Source organism: Benincasa hispida, chromosome 9 (assembly GCF_027475165.1).
Source record: "Benincasa hispida cultivar pf3 chromosome 9, pf3_genome.v1.1, whole genome shotgun sequence".
NCBI lineage: Eukaryota > Viridiplantae > Streptophyta > Magnoliopsida > Cucurbitales > Cucurbitaceae > Benincasa > Benincasa hispida.
In genome coordinates, this window is record NC_143486.1 from 3883117 (window position 1) to 3901209 (window position 18093).

An 18093-nucleotide genomic window follows, 5' to 3' on the forward strand; every position below is an offset into this window, starting at 1 on the left:
TTACAACCAATAGGGTGAACCCTATCAGGATGATCTACAAGATCCCATACTGAGTTGAAGTACTTCGACTCCATCTTGAGATCCATGGCCTTGACCCATTCATCCCGGTGAACATCCTTCATCGCCTTCTTATAAGACAACAGATCCTCAATGTCGCCATCTGCTACCATAGCAAGGATTTCCGTGAAACCTAGATAGCGAACGGACGGATTCGTAACCCTCCCACTATGTCGAGGTTCCCTCAACTCTTGAGGTGGAACTGACCTACTGGATGAACTCCCATCAACAACTCTTGCTAATGTAGCAGGCTCTTCAACAACTCTTGTTGAAGTTTCAGTAGTTTCATTGGAAAGCTCACATAACATGACTTTGCTTCGTCGACTGTGCTCCCTTATATGATCCTCCTCCAAGAAAGTAACGTTTTTTTGAAACAAACACCTATTTTTCGTTGGATCATAAAAATAACCCCCTCGTGTACCTTTGGGGTAGCCTACAAAGAGGCATAACCTCGACCGTTGTTCCAACTTCTTGGGATTAGCCTTAAGCACATGTGCAGGGCAACCCCAAATGTGGAAGTGACTTAAACTAGCTTTACACCCGTTCCACAACTCCAGAGTTGTTCTAGTAATAATCTTGGAGGGAACACAATTGAGTATGTATACCGTAGTCTCCACTGCGAAACCCCAAAACGAGTCCGATAAGGAAGCGTAACTCATCATCGAGCGAACTATGTCTAATAAGGTCCTATTTATCCTCTCTGCTACACCATTCTATTGAGGTGTACCCAGCGCTGAGAGTTGGAAAAGGATTCCATGTTCTATCAAATAGTTCTGGAATGCCGAGTCCAAAAACTCTCCACCTCGATCCGATCGAAGAGTTTTAATCCGTCTATCCAATGCATTTTTAACTTCAGCCTTGAACTCTTTGAACTTTTCAAAGGATTCAGACTTCCTTTGCATAAGATAAACATACCCGTACCTGGAGTAATCATCAGTAAAACTGAAAAAATACTCAAAGCCACCTCAGACTCGCATATTCATAGGACCACAAAGGTCAGAATGTACTAACTCAAGAGGCTCCTTGGCTCTATAACCTTTTTTAGTAAAAGGTCGTTTAGACATCTTACCCTCAAGGCAAGATTCGCACACTGGTAAAGAATTTTCTTCTAACTCATTTAGAAGTCCATTCTTCACCAATCTTTCAATCCTATTGAGATTGATGTGCCCTAAACGTAGATTCCAAAGTTGGGCATTTTCTTTTGGAGAAATCCGTCGACGTTTTGATTGAGTTACAATAGTTCTGAACAATTCAGTATTATGGAGGGAATTAATGGCTAACAGCCTTAGCACATATAAATTCGATTCCAGATTTGTTGTCAAATAAAAACACCATCTTTATGAATAAACATTTTACCCACATTAAACGAGATAGTATATTTACATTGCAATAAACACTTTACAGAAATTAGGTTCCTCTTTAGTTCGGGAATAATATATACATCATGTAAAACAAGAAACCTATTCTGTAAAGCTAACTGAAGTCCTCCCACTGGCATAGTTGAGATGACGTGCCTGGTGCCTACTCACATCGTCATCTCACCAGCCTCCAATTGTCTCCAAGATCTAATCCCCTGAAAAAAAAGAACAATCATGGTTAGTGGCACCTGAATCAATTATCCAGGCAGAATCATCATTCTCCACTAAACAAGTTTCAAGAACAAGTAAATCACATTTACCTTTATCAGCCTTGGCCTTAGCCTTTGCTACTTTCTTCTCTTTCAAATATTGAGGACGGTTCCTCTTCCAGTGTCCATCTTGATTGCAGTGGAAACACTTTCCCTTAGCAACCTGTGGACACCTCCTTGGGGCGACAAGCGATGGGTTAGCAGGTGCTTTCCCTTTTCCCTTACCACCCTTCTTCTTCTTCCCCTTTACAAAGTTAGAAGCAGAAGGTGCAGACTTCGTTCTTGAGGTCGAACCTCTATGGAACATCCTGGAGGATGAAGCAACATTTGCCTCACCCTTCTACCTCTCCTTACTTTTCAGTAAAGATTGATATGTCTGCAACTCGTGAGGAGAGTTGTAAGGTTATATTTCACTTTCTTAAGAATCATATTGCTAAGAAAGTGTAGGAAGCTCTCCGGTAAAGAGTGCAGGATTATGCTAACCTGGTTTCCTTCATCGATGGTAGACCCATTCAACTCCGCCACATTAAAGTGGACCATCATGTTTAGCATGTTTTCACGAACAGAGGTGCCTTCTTCCATTTTGGAGTTGAATATGTATTTAAGAGACTCATGCATAAGTTGCTTAGACGGTTGTCCAAACATCCCCAGCAAGGATTCGATGATCTCATGCGTTGAGACCATAAGCTCATGTTTCTTTGCCAAGACTTCAGAAATGCACATCATTATAGGCCTTTTATTTAGAATTATGAGGGCTATTAAGTAGAATATGCGGTGATTATGTTAGGAATTCATGAGAAAACGAGTTTGCGTCGATCTACATTAAGAATCTCAGCTAACCCACTATTATACATTATTATGCATTCAATTGTTTATTTTTTTAGCAACCGCAGAAATCGATCGCATACGAGGGAGCCAGGCTATTGCAGAGACGATCGCATGCGCGATTGCATACACTCGACGCATGGATATTACGCCCATCTACTGCATGCGCCCATCACATGGATGTTGCAGCCATCGACCGCATGCGTCCATCTCATAGAAGTTGTGGCCATCAAGCGAATGCGGTCATCGCAGAGAGATTGCGGCTACATAATGATGACCATAATAGAAAAGCAACCGCAAGGTTGGTGGAATGCAACATGAACGCATACCTCGGGAGTATCAAAATATGATGTTGACATTTCACCTACCCCGCCATTAGTAGCAAAGATTCAGAAAAGGACCATCGCGCCGCAAGTGTCAGATTCAGAGCAGGTTCATTAATGTTGTCAGCGATAAAGCTCTATAAATAGAAGCCGATGAGCAGAATTTTAGATCATCCAAGGTTTTTCGCCTGAGGCTCCCTACCTTAGGGCGGATCCTTGTGATCTAGATGAAAGCTTGAGAAGAAAGCTTGAGAGTTCTTCATCTCCTTCATCCATTCCGAGTGACGACCGGAGCCTTTGCTAGAGTTAGAGCTCGAGAGAGCCTGCTCCACCGCCCATCCATGGCACCATCGGCAAACTTGACACACATCTGCTGGAAGCAAGCTGGCCCTCCATTTCTCTTCTTTCCTTATATTGTATTGTATTACATTTTGGCTTAAGGAATTAATACATTTCGTGATCAATACATTTCTATATTTTCCTTCGACTCCATCTTCATCTTCATTTACTTAGCATCCTTAACTTTCATTGTATCACTTAGTGAGACTGTTAGGGTATCACATACTTAATCATGCGGCATAGAGATATGAAGCATGTAGCAAACCATCGGGAGGTGTGCGTTGCGCGAGTGTTGTGAGAAAACCTTATTTGCTTAATGTGAAGTTGTAGCAATGCTTGTCTATAAGCGAACGCAATGCTTGTCTATGAGTAGAATCAGCAGCAACTAACTACCCGGGAGGGTAAGTGGTTAGTCGCATTAAGCAATGTAAGCAAGTGTTCACTAGAGATAGGAATAATCTTACGTCAGCCAAGTTTATGCGTTTACCTTGTTTTATGAGTGCATTATTCATCATTTAGGCATACCTAGGAGAGTAGTCTAAAAAACAAATCTAAGACTTGAGAGAGCGGATTGGATCGTATAAGCAAGAATGGGGAACTTAGAGATAAGCTTCGTTTGCTACTACACAGCGTATGCACCCTTTAAGTAGGTTATGGTGGTATGCGGTCACTGTTGGATCGATATGGCAACCCTAGACGGGGGGTGAATAGGTTTTAATTAAACTTTTTTTTAAAATTAACCTAATTAAACTAATTAATACACTTTTTATAAATAATAAGAAAAATTCAATTTATGCAACAAATAAGATGACAAAAATGTGATAATTTAATTCTATCAAATTTTAGCAAATAAATAAGAACAAACTAAAACATACAATAAATTGCTTAAATTAATTGTAAAAATAAAAAAAAAGAGTTAGAGAAGAAGACACCGTAATTTTTATAGTGGTTCGGTCAAACTCGACCTACTCCACTCCCTAAGCGCCTCTTGGGAATTTGAATAAAATCTATCCGACTCTTTCCACGGATTAGAGCCCAACCGTTACACCACCACTCCTTTTACGGGTTCAAGAGCAAATCCGATCCTTTCCACGGTTTAGTGTCAAACTGTTACAAATGTTGGAATTTTTGAAGAATACAATACAACTCCCACTAGAGTGGATTTACAAGTTTAAGCACTCAACAAGTTTATCCTCACAATACAATAACACTCTCTCAAGAATAAGATGAAAAGAAAAATTTGGAACTTAGAGAGAGTAACAATAGAACTTTTGAGTTTTGGAGGATTATGAAATGTAAAATTTGTTGGTTTAAAAATTTGGAGAAGAATATGGTTTATATAGAGATGAAAAAATTTTTAGAAACCACAATTAATTTGGACCATTAGATTTTGGAAAAGAAAAATCAATGGTGGAGATTTTAAACTAAACTAGTCGTTAGATACAAACAAAATATAATATTAAATTCATTTTCTTTTTAAAATTAATCCAAAAAAAAAACATACCATGGGTAAAAAACTAGTCGTTAGACACAACATAAAATAATATTAAATTTATTTTCCTTTTAATTTTTTTTTTAATTTCAATTTTTTTTATTTTAAATCAATCCAAAAATAAAAAGTCCATCATATGTTAATATCTTAATGATCCACCATTCAACCAATATGCTGCCACATGTCTACATGCAAATGGTCTGGTTATGCCATGTCATCCACCACGGTATTTTCTCTATAGACTTGTTTCGGTCATATCGCCTTCGTTTTAGCTCCGATTTGAGTGATTCAAGAGGTGTTGGAATCGTTATTCCGAGCTCTACGCTATGGACATATTAAAACACTAAGATTTTTAGTAATTAAAAAATGAGTTTGTTATCATCAAAACATTGATTAATTAATTAAAAATTAATTAATTTGAGATTAAGGGCCAAAAAGCCAATAGTCATATGGAGGCTTAGAAATAGGCTTCTAGATAGTATCACATATACATTACATGCGTCTACATCAAGTGTGTATAGCATGATCGTATAGCTTGCGTTGGCTGGGGTTGCCCTTGCGGTCAAGCTCGGTGTTGCAGTGAAGACATCCTCACATTTTATCTATTTCTCCATGCATTTTACTACGCGTCAACAGTTGTCGTGTCTCTACCTCTCAGTCATATTCCTAACGCTTAATCTGTTAGTTAGGAGTAGGAGTAGTTTATAGCTTATAACCCCCATCATTCTTTTATTTATCCGCCTCAACACATCACCGCATACCCTTTAGCTACAAGTCCCTGAGTTCGACCTCGGATCACCCGAAAAACTTGCATTCTTGTTATACTTGGCGAGAGCGTAATAAAACTTGTGACAGGAATGCATGGTCATTGCATATGAGTTCAACGCATACATTCCATTCCAACGCATGACCACCGACGCATGAGAACCAACGCATAACTTAAGACAGCATAGCATATTGCATTCACTAATTTTCGTCATCACCTTCTCATTCGCCCTTGTCCATTGCTCATATGTCTCTTGAACATTTCGAGCGGCATTAGTTGCTGGAATAGGAGGACAAGCCTCCGTGAGAGCGAATATGAGATCCTCGATGATCAGGATCATCGTGATCATGTGTTTCCATGTTGCGAAATTATCGCCAATAAGTTTTTCGGCACTTAGTAATGCCAACGTGGTTGTTGCCATTTTGAAAAAGTTGTTGAAAATATGAACAAAACTTTATTAGAATTTGCTAAACCACTTTTAAACCAATTAGTTTTGCCAAACAGTTTCAAGTACCCTAAGTTATAGACTTCTATTTTGCAATGATGCCCCAGTGAGGCAGGACAAATGTCACCGGTGGGATGATCAGTTGCCCCTTTGCTGGGATGAGACATTCTCCACCATTAGGAAGAACCAACTCTTGGAACTGAACCAAAAAACCAACATTTTTTTGGTCCATAATCGTTAACCTTTAACTATTCCGCATAAGTGTAACCCCTCGCTTTCAGTGCCAGAGTCCCACCCTAATGAGTCCACCATAGAGAAGAAGCAGATTAGAATAAGAGACTAAGTTACTTTATCCTCTTATAGGAGATCAAATAAAGAAACGCGCAAAACTGCCATTCTTTAGGGGGACACTCCTAGGGTGCCTCGAGGTGATGTGCAGTAACTTTATTCAACCTAATGAGGGAGACCGAGGGATATGCTGTTGCATTTCCCGCTCCCACTTACTATGAACACTCTCTCTATCCACCTTGATATTGACCTACCTAAACACCATCCGTTAGGGGGACACACCAAAAGTGCCGCAAGGCCGAGGGTAGATCTCACGGTGTGGACTATTTAAGAGAAATGTGAAAGGTTTAAGTGAAGCACCTTATTCCCCAAGTACCTCCCACTGAATGTTCTACCTAGGGATTATTAACTTAGACAATCCGACTACTGATTTTAGTCTAAGTCGTCTTTTAAACTCTGCACATAAAGAACGTTTGTCTATGGAATATGAACAAGTTCAAGTAGTCACATTTAAACACTTTAATGGACTGTCCTTAACTTACATGCATGCATCAAATCTATCTAATTCACCTTTCCAAGTAAGTTCCCGGGTAGGAGTGTTATGTTTCCGTCAACTTAAATACCCCAGCCTAGATAGAACCCGCCTTAAACAAAAGGTCCCTTATAGATAGATTTGCTACACTTTAACCTTTTATTAGTCAATTTAATCCTATTAAACTGATTAAAAGATTAAAGCCTTAGGGTTGCTAATCGTATTAGAACCGTGATCTTAGGTCTATGTGATCCAAGTTTTAAACACTTTAAAACCATGAATTCAACCTAAGTGAGTATGCATGTCTTTCTTATTTCTTTTAGTTTTAATTTCTCTTTAACTTTTAAAAAGAAACAACTAAAACCATTGTGCACAACGAGGTGTTTATAAGATTTATAAAATAACCTATGTGTCATGCTTCATGCAATGTCCGATCATTACTATATATAACTTTTATATAACGCATAACAACAAAGCAAACATGCTATCATTCACCCTTATACTATAACAATTATAATATAAAGATGATGCGTGTAAATGCTTTTTATGCATGCATAAATATAACTCTTATATTATATGATGCATGAGCATACTCTTACATAATTAAAATCATGCTTCTCTAAATTATAACAATTATAATAAAGAAATGATGCATGACCATTGCATAACCTAAAGTGGGATTTACTATATGTGCATATCATATGACATATAAAAACATACATCGCATGTAATAAATAAAGGATTAATGGACCGAGATGAGCCTATACAAAATCCAAAATGAAAAAACCCTATCTATTACATTTTTCATTGAGAAAACCGGTTCAGAGGTGAACCGGGTCTTGAACCGCCAGGAGGTCTTCATCAGTAGCAAACGTCGCAGGTAGACGATCGTTCAGCGTGCACTAGACGATAGAAGCATAATTAAACAATCGCATAGACGACGACGAGGCAGCAAAGCCTGATCGTCTATGCGATCGCGTAGCGCAATGACAGGTAAACGATTTACCTTGCGTTACTAAGCGATCGTTTAGTCAGTTACTAAGATGAAGCTTGTTGACCTAAACGATCATCTACCGTGCGCGTTAAACGATACGCGAGTATTTCATCGTCTAACCAATGCGTGCAACCAAGTAAACAATTTATTAGCCACAGCTCGTATTCATTCAGTCATTTTACCCCTTCTTCATTCTTGAAAGAATAAACATCTTGGGATTTGCCATCCGAAGAACGCAATTTACCTTGCATTACTAAGCGATCGTTTAGTCAGTTACTAAGCGATGAAGCTTGCTGACCCAAACGATCGTCCAGTTCGCGTGCACATTAAACGATACGCGAGCATCTCATCGTCTACACGACCCAATACTCTGCGATCGCGTACCCGATCGTCAATACGATACCATCAACTTTTGATCACATACCTTATCATTTAACCGATGCGTTCAATAGTGATCGCATACTCCATCGTCTTTACAATGCGATCAACAGCGAACGCGTACCACATCTTCTGCACGATGCGATCAACCCTAGATCGCCTCCTTCCTCGAAGAACCACAACGCTTGCACAGATATGCTTCTTCGAACGACTTAAAACTTCAAACAAACTTTGAATACTGACTCGATTACGATTATTAATTCCCAAAAATGCAGAAGCCTTTACAAACAATTGCAAATGTAAAAGGATCTATATCAAACTGAGGCTAATCATCCCGAAAACATCCATTAATCCCGTACATCCATAAAAAAATTTAACCATTAAACAGTGTAGAAATGCACCCACCAAGAACATAATTGTCATTTCATTGCAACAGATGAAATCGGAGTATCAGAACCTGACTCTGATACCAATTGAAGGAACTCTTACCGAAAAGTTCCATGAGCACGTTCGGGTCGCTCCGATATCATAGTGACCGAAATACAATAATATACATTCAAACACACAGTTATGTAAACAAAACTTAATTAACGGCATGCTATGAACAAGATATAACAAGGGAATGAGTTGCCATACCAGTTGAAGACAGCCTTCGAACTTTGGAACTCAGTGCAGTGGAAACCTCCACCCAATCATCAACGTAGCAGCATCAACAACAGCAGCACGAACAACCGCACGAAACGAACGCTACGGGGACGACACCACTAGAAAAGAGCCCCAGGTATTCTCAGAGTGAGAACCCAAAGCGTGGTCTTTGGTGAATTTGGTAGAGGAAGGAGGAAGCACAGATCGTGTAGGCGATAAGTAAGTGGGAGGGAAAAAGGCATTATCGCATAGCAAAATGCTTATCATTTAGGAGAAGCTACACGATCGTGTAGGTTTTACTGAACGATCGTTTATGAAATGGCATACGATCGTTTAGCAAAATCAACACACTATATGATCATTTAGAGAAGCTATACGATCATGTAGGAAATAGTGTGTGATCGTTTAGGCGCGAGGTGGACGATCGTTTAAGCGGAGAGTAACTATCGTATAGGCTCTTGCTTTTCTTAAGCGATCATTTTCTATTCTACCAACGCGCACTTCACTTTTTCTTTTGGACGACTGTGATGAACGATTCAAAAATGAAACAATTTCATTTTTATTTCATTGGTTACAATAACCGAGTCATTCCCACTAACCCACGTCCATACGTGATTTTTTGGCTTAATTATCATATAATTAACCAATTAATTAATTAATTAATATAATCATATTATATTTTTGTCCTATAGTTTGATATCACATATCTACTATAGTATTTTGTCCTCTACTTGATATAAATAATATTTATATCTAATTTCCTCTAAAATAATGTATCTCATACATTTAGCCAATTATATCATATATAATTAACCAGTCCAATTATATCATATATAATCGAACCTCCTCTTGTCAATTTGAATATTTCAAATTAACCCAAATACTGATTCTCGACTTTATCCAAGCTACCCAGGAGACCTAATGGACCTGTGGCTCGAAGCTTCAACAGACCGTGAATAGCTGACTATACTCTTTAGCCACGAGATCCACCATCTGTTAACTGTTAGCCATTTCATTGAAGACCAATAACTGAACTCTTCTTACCACAGATATATTTCGCTGTCTATCGGATATAACCAATCATGAGTACGATGACCCTTCACAAATGCTCGTAAGTATAGCTGGCCCAAATTATCGTTTTGCCTCTATAGTTACATCTCACTCCTTAAGTACCATTGGTTCCTCTAATGAACAATACAACATAGTCCAACTATGTGTGAATACCTCTCGAGCCAAGAGAAAGTGTGTGGCGCCACATCGTTCAATCCCCGGAATCAGCCCTTAAGGGAGTTATCTATCTACTTACCCCTGCCTCGAGGAAGGAGTGAATTCCATCTTGTGTAGCTGAATTCCCAGCTCCCAAATCAGACGAATCCCCAAAATGGTAGGTTTGAATCGGCGACATGGTCACTCGCACCCATACAAATCAAAAGATCGCCCTCAATGGCACGAGTTCCCAACTCACTTGAGATTAAGGTCATGTTACCTATGGTCATCCTAGTAAAGTGAAGTGTCTGCCATGAACGGTGTTATATAACGTGACGTTAACACTTCATGGTCAGGTCTTATACAAACTCTTTGTATACGACGCCCCCACTCACATGCCCCAACACATATGATCAGGATCAGACCATCTGTGACAAGTCACAATACTTGTGACCATTCCACAAAGCGGGCCGCATCTGTAGCGTTACCAGGATAAGGTTTCCCTCATCTATCTATATACTACAGACCATTTTGGTTATCACTCAAGACATGATCCACTTGTATGTCATCAAACCCAACAACGATAACCCTTCACAAATCGATCGTAAGTAAAGTTGGGCCAATTTACCGTTTTGCCCCTATAGTTACATCTAACTCCTTAAGTACCACTGATTGCTTTAATGAACAATAAGTCATAGTCCTACTATGATTGAGTCCTCTCTTCCAAAGAGATAGTATGACCACTATTTCAAGACCTGGAATCATCTCTTAAGGGAGCAATTTATGTACTTACCCCTACTTCGGGGAGGGAGTGAATTATGTCTTGTGTAGCTGAGTTCTTAATTCCCCAATCAGACGAATCCCCAAAAAGGTAGGCTTGTTGAGTTGGCAATCTAGCCACTCTCACTCATACTAATCAAAGGATCTCCCTCATAGGTAGGAGTTCCGAACTCACTCAGGATTAAGTTCATGTCACCTATGGTCATTTTAGAAAAATGTAAGCCTCAATTATCAACGGCATTATATAAAGAGACTATTCATCTCGTGGTCTGGTCTTATACAAACTCTTTGTATAGGATACCCCCGCTCGCATGTCTCCACATGAATGTCAAGATCAGATCATTTGCAGCACTTTACAACACTTGTAAATATCTACAAAGCGGATTGTATCCGTAGTGTCACCAGGATAAGGTATCCCTCATTTATCCATATACTACAAACCATTTAGGTTATTACTTAAGGCATGATCAACTTGTATGTTTCACGTACATGCTTAAGGTACATTAAATATCCGCATATCTTAGTTTATTAGATATGAGTAAATGCAAATAAAATAACATTTATTTTATTAATAATAATGTGTACAAAATGTTTACAAACTACGAAACCACCGGGAGAATTAGGACACCAATCCCAACATGTGTCATCGTTTACTCGATCGTCTCTTCTTACTCTCTAAATCTTCCCTTTAACCAAAATAAGCCAGAGCTCACCACTCTTGGATTCTCACACTGAGAGTGCCAAGTTAATCTTGTGGTAATGTCTGGTCTGTTCGAGGATCGAGTGCCTACTCGCTGCTGTTCGAGGGAGATCGTCTTACTCGTTGCGTTCGCGTCTAATCGAGGGATATATTTGAAGAAAGGTTCTTTAAAGGTATAGTTTCTTGATCTTTTATTTTTATTTCAAGAAGCATATTGTAATTTAACTTATGTGTATATTCTGTTCTGTTTAACTGTAAATGTATGATTTCTTTCACAATGGAGTTTGGACGATTTGCTTCCGCTCAAAGGTCCTTTGTAATTAGAGTTCCTTCAATTCCATGTTCTATCATATGGTTTTGGAATCTGAAGTCCATATACTCTCCACCACGATCAGATCGTAGTGTTTTTATCTTTTTCCTAACAAGTTTTCAACTTCAGTCTTATACTCCTTGAACTTTTCAAGTGCTTCAGACTTATGTTGCATTAGGTATAAATACCCATATCTAGAATAATCATCTATGAAAGAGATGAAATATTCATACCCTGCTCGTGCTCTTACATTCATTGGACTATAGAGATCTAAATGCATAAGCTCCAAGGTCTCTTTGGCTCTATAACCTTTTCCAATATAAGGTCGTTTTGTCATTTTTCCTTCAAGGCATGACTCGCATACAAGTAAAGAGTTTTCTTCTAAACCATTTAGAAGTCCACTTTTCACCATCTCTCAATCCTATTGAGATTTATGTGACCTAATCTTAGATACCAAAGATGGGCATTTTATTTAGGAAAAACTCTCGGTCTTTTAACAGTTGTTGCCGTTTTGAACATTTTAGTATTTAGCACGACTTTTGTAACTAACGGCCTTAATGTTGGGTTTTATGTCCTAAAACTCGTGGTTTGTAAACAATAAATTAATTTTTGTAAATCGATAAAATTGTTATTGAATATATGAATTGCTTAATTCGTTTTATAAATAAATCCAATAAACTAAAAGATCCATGACTATTACATAAGTACTTGAACTTTATATGGAGACATTAGAGTAGATCAGGTTCGAGTAAATAGTCAAAATGATTTATAGTATACGAATAAGGTTGTGTGCCTTATTCTGGTAACACTATCAGATGCGACCCACTCTGTAGTTGTTACAAGTAGTTGTAAAGTGCTACAAACAAAGTGATCCTGATTCGTTCATGTGGTGACATAAGGAGTGGAGGCGTCATGTGCAATGAGTTTTCATAAGATCAGACCAAGAAAGAAGTCACTCTTACTTTATACCATTGTTTATTGTTTAAGACTAACTATTTTAAAACGATGACCTAGGTAACTTAACCTTAATCTTGAGCTAACTATGAACTCCTGTTTATTTGGGATTATCTTTAGATATGCATGGATGAGGGTCAGCTCAACAGTGTTGGCTCAATAAGCCTCCCATTTCAGCGGTAATACCAGGTAGATAGCTGAGGACATAGGGTGCAAGATGGAATTCGCTCCTACCCACTTTCAAGGATAGTAGAGAGGTTTTTCCCTTAAGTGTTGATTTTGGGTCTTGAACAAGGGGCCCCACCCTCTCATTGATTAGATTAGATCACAAACAAATTGTTCATTAGAGGATCAGTGGAACTTAAGGAACAAGAGGTAATCTCGAGGGTAAAATAGTCATTTGACCCTGTCGTTATTACGAACAACCTGTGAAGGGTTAACTTACTAATTATAGTTATATCAAGTGGACACAATATATCTACAATGAGGGGAGTGCAACTACTGAGCTTTAGTGGAGTGACCTGGTAATTAACGAATGAAGGTTAATTCGGTGTAACCAATAAATCTCGAATCGTTGAAGCTCATGATCTCTAGATCCATTAGGTCCCCCTACTAGTTCACAAATGGAATTAGCCTTAGAATAGCGTGATAAGTTGATTTGAAACATTCAAATTTGAATTAAGGGAATTAGTAATTATATGTGATATAATTTCATGTTTAATTTTGAAATTAAACATAATTGGAGAATCGATTAATATATAAATATGATTTAAATATTAATTTTATGAATAGGGATTCATGGTAAGGATCGTTTAATGTCCTCTTTCTTCCCGGTGGGTTCTTCCCAACCTCAGGGCCTCTAGCGATAGGGTTAGTATTCCTAACTCCTGTCTGCTTACTCTTTCTGCCACTTTGCCTCGGCATTCCACCTATTAAAATGTACACATGTTAGGGACGTAGACTTATGTATGAACTTTCCCTCTCATTCCCAAAACTTTAAGCTCTGATACCAACTTGTCACACCCCCTCCCAGATTACCCTTTTAACATGGAAGAAGATGTGACGGTAGCAGTTACTAGCCCTGTTGCCAGCAATTACCACCTTAACCCTCTAACCTGAGTGTCAACCTGATAAACATTATTAATGTATACAAACAGCTCGCCTCCAGAAGACTCCACGTAATTTTATATGATCACAAGCAAACAGTCATGACATAACATCTACAGGTAAAATATTTACAGTTGGGCCCAAACTTCATTAACAAAGCCCTGATCCCCCTCAAAACACGTGTACATAGATATAGACCAACAACCTAAGTTCTTTTTAACTAGTCGGGCCTTTCATTGGCAAGTAGTAGCAGGATTAACCTTGAGGAATCTGACCGCTACCTGGGAAAGGAAAACATAGGAAAACTGTGAGCTAGTTGCCCAGTAAGTGACTATAAATTCATATTATGCCATGCTTTACATCATTATAAGCATATAAACATATTGAGAAACATTTAAAGCAACTTCCTTAAAAAAACATAAACATGGTCATAACATCAAGTTTCTGAGAAGAAAACTTGTTAAATATCAATAAACATCCTTAAACATCATACTTCGGCCTCTCATTCAAAACTATCTACATGCACGTGGAGTTTTCTAAGTATCGTCAACACCTTAGGTACTACTACCCAGATACCTTCTCCGTGTCCTTCAGTACCATATTCTTCTTTAGCATCAAATCAAGCTTTAATAGTAAAACAATTACATTAAGAGTCATTCTATCATAGCCTTTCTCTAGAAACGCATGCTTCATCATAGAAACTTAACTTTTTATAATGAATTTACATTATACTTTGGCATGCGATAAAACATATACAAGCTGGAGAAGAAATGCTATGCAATTTATAAAACATTTGTTGCTTAAGAGCGTATAAACTCATCGTCTATATTACTGAAAATTGCACGGTCTTTTATACACAAACATTGAAAACATTAAGTTCATTTTAGTCACTCACAACTCGTCGGGGCTCTTAATGGTCTGTAAGCTTTTCCTAGCTCCTCTTGGCCTGAAGCGACATAACTCCTGGTTAGATTCCTTAGAATTTCCCATCAAGATGCTTCAAGTGATTTGTTTACTAGTGAAACCTTCATCAACAAGATCATTATTACTAGCGAGATTATCATCATGAGTGAGACCTTCTCCATGAGCAAGATCAAGAATTTCACTAGCAAGACTTCATCCTAGCGAGACTTACCAATACTAGTGAGATTTATATCAATACCAGCGAGATTTTCTTCTTGAGTGAGATTCGGCACAAAACTCGAGATTATCATCCTGAGCGAGATTCACATCTTCTTTGTCTCGCTCTCACTCTTTATGGTGAGCTGCTTGCTTGATCTTCCCAAGCAGCTGCCTGTTTACGCACCAAATTCCTATTTCAACTTCAAAAATCCATAACTCAAAATCCTTTCAAGAAACTTCATTCTACAAACTTGTTTATAATTGAGTTAATTTTCTTACATTACATTTTCAGCCCTAAATTCTTTATAATTTGGCCTGGAGCTTCCAATATTCACCCCTGGCCTTGATTAATCTGAGAACCTGACCCTTCTGCAAATTCTTTACTTTTCATCCTTCTTCCTGTGAGATCTTTCTCCGGTAGACCAACCTCAAAAACTAGATTCTCACAGCTTTCAAATGGCACTGATCTCACTTAATTCGCTTGAGTCATTTGCCAAAATCGAGCTTCTGAAGTTCATCTTCTTTTTTATACTTCCGGCCACCTCCCATGAATGAATATCAAACCGCCACCTCACCCAGCAGTAATTTAATGCTTTTTGGCCAAACTCAATTAATAAATCTCTTTAATTTTTTTTTTCTTTCCTTCATTCGTAATTCCCTGTAATTAAACCATAGATTTTCACTTATCAATTAATTAACATAATATCCTCATGGCTAAACCTACTTATATAGAAAATGTAGAATTCGGGGTTTACAATTGATTTCTTGTCGCCCGTCATTTTTAGCACGTCATTAAAAGTTTTTAACTACCGTCTGTCATCATTTGTGCAATTTTTAAAGAGTATCATGAATGCTCACTTATAGCATTCTTTTCAAGGGCTGGGTTATTTTACTGTTGTTCTATAAGTAGATTGTCATCTGTTGTTTCTTTCTATCTTATTATAGGTAAAATTATTTTCAAGGGTTGGGTTTGAATAATTGTTGCGAAAAGTTCTATTATGAGATATTGAGCCTATTTGGAATTGATCCTATTTCTTTTAAATTGGTGTCTGAGTTGTATTACTTTAACTATTAAGTAGCAGATCATTTTGTTAAGTGAATGTTAAAATGAGTTCGAATAGGGGGTGTTATTAATTAGGGTTGGCAAAAAACCCCGCGGGGACCCGACCCGTTCGGGTCGAGGATTCCCTGGTTTAACTGGGGTGGGGTCAAACCAGAGAAATTAATCGGAGCCCCATCCAGGGACTAGGAAGGGATAGGGACAGTATCCAAGCCTGACCCCGACCCCGATTTTATATATATTTTTTATAAATATATATTTAAAATAATTAATTTATATATATGTCTATAATTTGAAGCCAAGAAGGTCTTAAAAAAAGCCCAAAATTAAAAACTAAAAAACCCAAAAGGAAAAGCCCATTTCTCCTCTCCTTCTTCTTCCTTCCCTAATTACCTTCTCTTCTGTTCACACTGTTCTGACCGAAAAGTCCCCATTCCCCACTCCCCAGCCGCCCCTTCCCTTCCCCTACTTTTCCCTTCCGGCCTTCTCGGCTTTCGCTTTCCCTAATACCCAGCCGCCTGTCGCCCCTACTTGAGTCCCCAGGCCAGCACCCAGCGTCAGCGAGGCTTTCGCTTTCCGAAAACGCAAGGCGTGTCGTGCCCAAGTACCCGTGAGCCGCAACTGTCGAAAATGAAAACGCGACCGCCGTTTGCCAGCCCGACTCCACCGTCCGCCGAAAACTAAAAGTCTCTAATCTCTAACGCGACCGCCCAGTCGTGAAGTCGGTAAAAATTTCCTTTCATTTTCCTTTCGACGTTTTTTTCCCATGAATTTCTTAGTTTTCTTCTTTAGATTTTTTTTTTTTGTTTTTTAATTAAGTATAAATATGTTCAAAGTCCACAATGGTAAAAGTATAAATATGTTAATTAAGATTTGTTTGTGTGTTAATTAAGATTTGTTTGTGTGCTTGGTTTGTTTGTGTGTTAATTAAGATTTGTTAGTGTGTTTGGTTTCAAAGTCCACAATGGTAAAAGTCTCTTGAAGGAGAGATGATGGCCAAGTAGAAATGAGAAAGATTTCTCACAATAAGATAAAAGGATATAGTGCTTATTCAATTTTGATTTTTCCAAGTAGTAGAGAACTTTTTCACTCAACTTTCAAACTTTTTGTAATACTAACATTTTGTAAAATCTTTTATGTCAAAATCAATAACAAATTGAGTGGTTTACGTATAAGTAGACATTTTCTCCTATAAGGATTCCATTTCTCTAGTTCAAGATATGACCTAAAGACTAAAGAGGGATTTTTAAATTAAATCTTTGCTCGGTTGAAAACAATGTCTTCATCACCTTCTACAAATAAAGGTTCTCCAAGTCCAATCGTAGATCCAACCCCAGATTCAACCCCAAATTTAACTCCATGCTCTTTGAATGATGATTTGAATGTTGATAATTGTGTTATTCTTGGTGAGAATATTGAGAAGGAATCTTTAAAGAGAAGATTGACATCGGTTGTTTGGAACCATTTTAAGAAACAAAAAATAGATGGAGTAGACAAGGTGGTTTGTAATTATTGCAAACTAAAATCAGGGGGTGAAAGTAGAAATAGAACCAAACATTTGCATGATCATATTAAGATATGTCCATATAAAGGACAAAAGGACATACGACAATCCACATTGAATCCTAATAGGGAGAAGAACAATACATTGAGTTTATATAACTTCGATCAGGAAGCTGCAAAAAAAGCATTAGCTAGGATGATAATAAGCCATGAATATCCTCTCTCAATAGTTGAGCATGAAGGTTTTAGGGAATTTTGTAATGTCATCCAACTATTATTTAAAATGGTGTCAAGAAACACAATAAAGAAGGAGATTTTGAAAATTTATGAGACTGTTTGAAAACCATGACATTGTTAAATGAGATCAAAGGAAAAATTGCCCTTACAATGGACATGTGGACTTTCAACTACCAAACAAAAGGTTATATGATTGTCACTGCTCATTTTGTTGATGATAGTTGGGTTTTGCAAAACAAAATAATCAGGTTTATATATGTCCCTTTTCCATATACTTTTGAGATGCTTCATGAAGGAATAATGGAATGTCTGTTAGATTGGAATATTGATCGAAAATTGTCATTTATAACTGTAGATAATTGTAGTACAAATGACTCTATGGTTAATATGCTTGTTGATAGTT